This window comes from Cupressus sempervirens, chromosome 3 (assembly GCF_028749045.1).
Source record: "Cupressus sempervirens isolate cs-2001-9-10 chromosome 3, ASM2874904v1, whole genome shotgun sequence".
NCBI lineage: Eukaryota > Viridiplantae > Streptophyta > Pinopsida > Cupressales > Cupressaceae > Cupressus > Cupressus sempervirens.
In genome coordinates this window covers 378188156-378196334 of record NC_143120.1, presented here as the reverse complement: position 1 = coordinate 378196334, position 8179 = coordinate 378188156, and the positions used below count along the sequence as shown (strand labels likewise).

Here is an 8179-nt window from a genome sequence, read left to right as displayed (position 1 = left end):
CCATGAAACCACTTAATAATTATATATTTAAAACTACTAAATCTAATAAATAAACCAAATCTTATTTCCAATCTTGCCGTTCATGACTCCCTATAATTCACTCAAATTGTACTTACGATAGATAAAGATACTTTTTATTGGTTGATTCAGAACAATATTTTAAAAAGAAATTGATAAAGCTACTTTCCCATATCTTTAAGGAATCCTTGGAACTTGCAAGCTTAGGTATGACTTACAAGCGAGTAAAAACATCTCTCACTAATAATTACTTTATGATAAATTTTAGAATAAATTGTACTTCACATTTGATGGGCCACTGACTGTATTCGGACAGGTTGGCAAACGCTGATTTTAGTTGTCATTTGCTTTCGTGCGAACATTTCCCAATTTGGGAGTTTTGAGTGCAACTCATGAAAAATGTGAACATATACATACTGAAATGGCAATGATTCAATTTTTAAATGATAAAAAACTAAGTTCTATCCAGAGGAGAAAATAACTCCTGTACGGGAGAGGTGTAAATGGATTCCAAACTCTCTGAAACAAATATATACACTGTTTTAAATGTTGTAAGTAGAAGCGCCTGAAAGGAAAAAGGGCAAGTGGGTAGTGCAATGTTTTTCAGTTGAAGCAGTACGTAACTTTATTTGAGGAAATCCCCGATCACATTATTCATGAATGCATATAGTTGAGCAGATTGCCAACAAAGAAAAAATCCTCTAAATCTTTCCAGATGCAAAATTTAAAGGCAACGAGAACAGTGTTCATAATTTAAGCGTATGCTGGTAATGTAGGTCTATACTGTTGCCATAGCCAGTAAAGCAGCCATTACAGACCAATACAATACAATCCATAACAAAGAACAAGAAGTGCATCTAATAACAAATTTTAGATTTAAAAAATGTCTGTAACCCATTTTTTGAAGAATGATTTGTCTGTACCCCAAATGTTCAAGAACAATATCTGTAACCCGAATTTTCAAGAATGATTATCTGTAACCCATTTTCTCAAATGAGTGATATCAGTAACCCAATTTTTGACGAATGATTTATCTGTAACCCAATTTTTGAAGAATGATTTATCTGTAACCCAAAAAAAAATTTCAAGGATGATTTATCTGTAACCCAATTTTGGAAGTATGATATCTGTAACCCAATTTTGGAACACTGATATCTGTAGCCCAATTTGTAGAATACTTGAATCAATTTACTAATTTTGTGAGATTACAAAGAAAAAAAGGGAGAGAAAGAGACTACCGCAAAGGGGCGGTGGCAGTGATGGCGATTCTGGAATGTGCAGAATAAGTAGTGAAGGAGTCATCAATGGGGAGTCTTGAATGCTCCCATCTCTGCAGCATCTTGAAAAATGAGGTCGCCTTTCGCTTGGCGCGAGGAGTACCGGAGGTGAGAAGCGCGTACAATGAGGGCACCAATGAGGGTATTCTAAGAACAGAGTTAATAACCAGGGCGCCTCCATTTTTGCAGAGGGCAAGCAAAACGGCTATGGAGTTCTCCTTTCCCTTCGGAGAAGCAGAGCGGAGAAGACCTACTAAAATGGGTATTGCAGATGCTTGGCTGATTGCAATGAGTCCATGTCTCTGCCCGCCCAAAACAGCAAGAACAGCTAGGGCATCGTCTGAAAGCCCTGGCCGTTCTTGTTCATCATCGCCAAGAAGTTTCACCAGGAATGGAACTGCCCCGGCTTCTACCACTCTGAGGGCGTTGTCTTTGAAAATGGATAAATTGAAAAGCGCCGAGACCGCATCTCGTTTTCCCCTCGGGGTTCCTGACCGCAGCAGATCTACCAGTGCCGGAATGGCGTCTGGTTTCTCGCCTATGATCTTTTTGTTGTCGTAAATGGCGGAAAGGCTGAAGATAGTCGCCGCTGCGTTTTCCTTGGCTTCGATGCTGCGACCTGCTTTGAGGACATTGATGATCGAATCGATGGAATCCGGAGACTCAAAGATCACCTTTTTGTTGTTAGGGAAGATCGAGAGATTCAACAGTGCAGTTACGGCGTTTTCCTGTGTTCTCGCATCATCTGAGGAGAGAAGAGGGATCAGCAATGGAATCGCCCCTGCTTCTGCGATGCAAGCGCGATTGTCCATGCCGCACTTCGCAAGAAGGCGAAGCTCGTATGCGACCTGCTTTTTCACCTCCGCTGTTCCGCTGCAAAGCTTCTCGACAAGAAATGCTGCCGTCAATTTTGTAGCTTCAAGCGCCGCTTTGGTTGTGGCTACGCTTTCTAGCGATGCATTTCGGGTGCTCTTTTCCGGTTTGTCGAAGGGGACGCCATGGCTTTCGCACCAGTGCTGAATTAGGTTTCGGAGGGCGTAATTTGGGATGAGGTTGTTGTGGAGGAGAGCTTGGCCGCTCTTAGGGCATGTGGAATGGCCTTCGTCGATCCAGCGGGTTATGGAGAAGCGATCGTAGGTTTGGCCGGTGGAGACAAGCACAGGATCTCGCATCAGGTCGAGAGAAATAGGGCACCGGAAATCGTCGGGGATGGAGCATCCTTCTTCGCCATTTTCAGGGTTTGAATTTGAACCAGGGGTTTTGATCTTTTCAACCTCGGATTCAACCTCTGTGACGCCAAACAAGACGCATTTGCAGTACCGGATGAGGCTTATCAGGCTGTTGATCAAGGAAACTGGACCGTCCATGCCGGTAGGGTTATTGCACTGGTTGCCGATCTCTTCTTCCAACAATTGAACCTCGTTTCTGCAATCTTTACCGTTTTTTATCTCCAAATGCTCGAAAATCTTCTGCAATTTGGCGGAATCTGGAGTAACTTTTCTCTCGAATTCATCCAGAACCGAAATAACATCCTTCCGGAGCTCATCCTCGAGAGGATCGACGGAGACTTTGGAGCGTTTCGCCTGCCGGTGCAAAAGATCCAGCTGCTCCCACACGTCCTCGGTAATGTTCATCAATTTCAACGGAAAGACATCCAGGGCCGTCACAATCTCCTGCGTGAGCTCGTGAAACTGATACGCCATGGATTCCGCCTGCATCAACAGCCACACCTTGCTTCCGTCGTTGCATTCCTGCAGCAAAACCTTGGTCCTTTGAAGCGTAATATACAGCTCGTGGAAGCAAAGCATGGCGGACGGAGGCATCGGCTGCCCTGAATCCCTAACAACTTCGAAAAGCACAGACAAAACCTTGATTCTTCTCATTATGACGGTAGCATTTCGCCTCTGACAAACCCGGGGTTTCAGACACCGTGAAATCTCCTGCGCGAGAAACACCAACGCACTCGCCATGGCAATTGGCGAAACGGGAGGAATAAAAGATCCGATCGACAGCCGCCTCTTTCTCACGGGAAAAACCGATGCCTGAGCCATGCGATTCCCTCGCCACTGCTCAATCTTGTAAGCGCAAACCCTACGAACCCCTGTTCTCCAGAACAAACCCTAAATTCAACCAGAACCTGAGCTTGCCGCTGAAAATTTATCTCCAATTTCGTCGATTTCGAATCTGTAATCGTTCAATACACCTACTAACAGACACGCTTATTCCGCCTGCGGCCGAGCCGATTTCCTTCTACAAATTTGACTTCCAAACCCCGATCTTCAATTAACCCCACACCGATCAGTTCAACTCCCTGGAAAACTCCCAACGGAATCGAAATCTCCGCTTACCAAGCCAATTCGAAACCTTTGACTTTGTGTTCCTCCTACACGATCTGCAAATCGAAATTTCCAAATTTCCACGAATTGAATCCCTTAATCTGGCCGAGCCCAACAATAAATTCTGCAACTTCCGATGACAAAATCCTAAATTCTGCTTGTTCCTAAATCAGAAAAAAATTCCAACCTAATATTTTGACTTTCTCGATGCTGATCATCAATACAAACCCAATCTTGGATTAACCTCCATTCATCATCATCATCATCATCATCATATATCGGGGATTTCAGCGTTGAATAAAAAAATACACTTCTTGGAATTCAGAAACACGCAAAATTTTCCGGATTCCGTCACTTTGTCTTAACCTTTACAACTCTTTTCCCTTTGTTTCTTTTTGCTTATACATTCATTCACAGCCAGCCAGCCGGCCAAGCAATCACAAGAATAATCTTCCACGCAGCCACGTCACCCTCCCCTTGCGTCCAGTTCACTCCAAACCGCTTTAAATTCACTTTTCGTCCTTACACGTCATCTCGTTTGCCACGTGTCTTCCGGCTTTGACTGTGCAAATCCTAGCGTCCAGCTGGTCGCCTTGCCGAGGCGGTCGCTTTCTGGTTTAGACTATGCCGATGTCGAGGCTGACGTGGCAGAGAGCCTTGTTTTTCACTACCTGTCTGTGGGTTGACGTGTTATCTGTCGGTTTCCTAATCAGGCGGAAATCTGCAGCCTGACGCAGTTTGCCGTTAGGTCAGCTACAACCGAATTTTCCAGCTTCCGGTCGTATGGAAAGGTCTTACTATGTGACCGTAAGGTTCTCTTACATTAGATGGTAACTCAAGGTACGATCCCGGTCTCATTGCTTATGATCTCGGAGTCTTGCTGACTTGATTCATGGTGGGCTCTTTGTGAGTCATTCAACTTCACCAATAGACACATGTTTTTTTTAAGTCTATTGTATAGTGTTCTTTGTTCTAGACTTCATATTACATTATATTATTTTGAGTTTTATGAATTTATTAGATATGTTTTTTCATTAATCTATTAGATTATATTTTTATCTTTCCAACACTTCTCAATGATAGATCATAGGGTATGATTCAAAACAATGTAAAAACTTATACATAATAAATGTGAGAAACAATTTCTATTAGATTATATTATGTTTGAAATTACATTTTATTTTATTTTTCGGTTGAAAGCTCATACCACATTTATTTTTAAAAAATTTGATCAATTTCAATGAAAACAATAGGTTAAGACCTCTTCGATAAAAAATAGTTGTACAAGACCACAAATTTGATCATCAACATGCACCGAAGAAGAGAAGAGTTAGTCAAAGAGTTACAACTGGATTCGGGTCTTACAGGCTGCTTTGGCCTCGTGGAAATTATTAAAATCATTCATTCATTCAATGATCCTCATCTTAAAGAATTTTTTAGCCTCACATTTCATGATTTAATGATTATTTTTCACTTTTGTACTTTATATAAGAAAATGAACTCTCTAGTCAACATAATGCACCTATAGCTTTTAAAACATTAGTATTTAAAATGTGCCGAGAATAGATACACTTTGTTATTAGTTCGTGCCATGGCAGGATAATATTGCATCCATTAGATGTCATAGGATGCAATAGTAACTTTTAAATAGCCAATCAGAGTCAAGAATTTTTACAACATATGTCTACAAACTATAGTTTTAAATTTTCCATCTATTTAAATGATTTAAACAAAATAATGTATCTCTTCTTTGATTGGCTTAGAGCAATAATAATAAGGAGTAAAATTAATTTTCTTCATAGAAAATTAGGATATTTTGTACACTCTACTTTTAATACATTAATTATAGCTTATGTCATCTTTTCTAAAAATCTTTTTAAACTATATTTAACATTAATTATAGCTTATGTCATCTTTTATACAAATCTTCTTTTACCATAGAAAACAATTTTTAAAACAATTTTAAACATAAAGATCAAATAGTAATTATATCAATGACATTACATGTGACTATTTTATTTATATAAGAAATAAAATTTAAATCTTAATATTTTTCAATATAATTTTATTTAATTTTTAATATTTTATATTGTTATGTTCAATTTTCTATTTTACTTTTTCGATTATTGATTGTGAATTAGAATATTTATATAAATATTTAATCACAATAGTTTAATATAAATATATTAGATATTATTTTATTCATAATTATTTATTGATTAAAGGTTATTTAAGAACATTATAAAAACTTTAGGAATTAAGCTTTTACATTCTAAAAAACCAAAGAAATTATGATAAAAATTTAGTAATTTTTTACATTTTAAATTATATTTGTAAATTTTAAACAATATAAAGACCAACAATTCAAATATTTTGTTATGAATATTTTTCTCTATTCTTCTATTATTTTCTTTTAACTTATTTATTTTTTATATTTCTTATATTATAAGGTGAATTTAGTGCTAATATTCTAGGGCACCATCTTATCTGAAGCTAGATTTTCTATCTAATGCAAATAAGCTATTTTTACACTGTTCAAACCATAGCAAGTCACTCACATCAAGATTCAGCATAGATCGTCTCATGTAATTATCAATGTTTGAATGGGAACATTGCTACTTCTATTTTTTTTTAACTAAAAATTCAAATGGTAGGAACTATCACGCTTGCGTCACTTGTTAACTTAGTAACCACCTCCCTATACAAGACCTTAATTTTTTTTAAGAGACTATAATAATTGACATCCATTACTTCCATCAAACTATGATACTTGAAATCTATGATACTTGAAATATTACAAACTTAGTTAATTTAATTTAGAGACTTGGTGAATTTATTGAAAATTTTAGTTGATTTAATTTGAAGATTATTTTAGATGTAAATTTATAATTATTTCTAATATTAAAAAAAGATTAATATAGATTATAAAAATAATTTATTTTTTTTATATTTGAATTTAGAAATTTTGTTCATTTAATTTTTAAAACAAGATTATTCTAAATATAAATTTAGAAATGTTTTGATACTATTTTTAATATGAATTATAATAATAATTTCAAATTTTTATAAATGAATTCAATAATTTAGTTAATTTAATTTTCAAATTACTTTTAATAAATATTATTTTTTAATATGAATTTAGAAATTTGTCATAACAATAAATTTTAAGATGGTGATGTATATTATTGATTATTACTTAATATTAATATATAAGATATATAATTTTATAAAATTTAATGTAAATTTATATTGATTTAAAAAAATTATTAGAAATGAAATATAATTGTAAATCACATTATCTTTAATATTTACTTCTAATTTATATTCTTTTTATAACGTAAGATGATGGACAAATCACATTTTTTCATGATGTTACTTCTAATTACATTATTATTATTATTAGAATACTTCCAATTACTTAAAACATACACAACAAAAGCAAAAAAACATTGTTGCATACTCTTCTTTCTTCTTATTTTATTTAGATTATTGATCGTTATTTTTGTTTATTTTTTACATATTTGTACATTTGTTTGATCTCCTTTTGTTGTCATTTTTATTTATTATTTTGAACTTCTTAATTATATTTTTAGGTTCATTTATTTATTTATGAATCAAAAAGCATTATTGAATAATTTTTGTGCCGACATTACGTACACAAGTGACTCATTTCTCCTAATACAAATACATAAATAGAAGTTTGCCCTTTCCTCCCTTTCCCTTTCCCTTTCCCTTTCACTTTCACTTCTAATGAATGTGCTTGCATATAATGAAAGATCACATGATCAAAAACGTTGATATTGTGGAAAACTAATTTCTTTAAATCCAATAATAAGGTCTATTATTCATTGGAAACTTATACCAAAAAAAAATTAGGTTTACTTTGCACTCTAGCAAATTCTTTTCTTATGAGCTAAACCTTTAGACAAAAAGTTTGTCTAATATGAATGAAAACATACAAGTTGTGTTTAGATTGACCATGCAACATATTGGACCGCGTGCCTCTTCTGTGCCTTCGCTTACTTTTGACAGTTGACGGCCACCAATAGAATAACTTTTCTAGAATCATCCAACCAAAATTTTCCTTCGATATTATATCTTATTTAAGAAAATAAATATTATGACACGCTTCGTTAAAAAAGTTATGCTATCGCAATTGTTCTTTAATACTACATCTATACTTTTATTTTAATTACATTAAAATTAAATCATATTTGATTATTGTTTGTATATAATTTTCTCTAATCTTATTTTTCTCTAATGTTGATCCTTCCAATTATAACTTGTTTTTTCAATTAAATCATATTTGACTATTGTTTGTATATAATTTTCTCTAATCTTATCTTTCTCTAATGTTGATCCTTCCAATTATAACTTGGTTTTTCAACCACATTAAAAATTGTAGATTATTATCATTAATCATTTTTGGAAGTCAACCATCTTAGAGCTATTCCGAAAGATTAGAATTTAGATAAATTTACAAGTTTGAATGATTTTTTGGTTCCAAATTTTATTTTAAAATTTTAAGGCCGACTTTCACCAAATCTC

The 8179-nt window shown here is 34.6% G+C and overlaps 1 pseudogene across 1 annotated transcript; it reads right to left on the bottom strand.

The window, feature by feature from the left end:
• Positions 1-870: 870 nt before the first annotated feature.
• On the bottom strand, positions 871-4569 carry LOC149566579 (U-box domain-containing protein 1 pseudogene; annotated as a pseudogene). Its single transcript, XR_016362222.1, has one exon. The product of XR_016362222.1 is annotated as a U-box domain-containing protein 1 pseudogene (transcript).
• Between the last annotated feature and the right edge of the window lie 3610 nt (positions 4570-8179).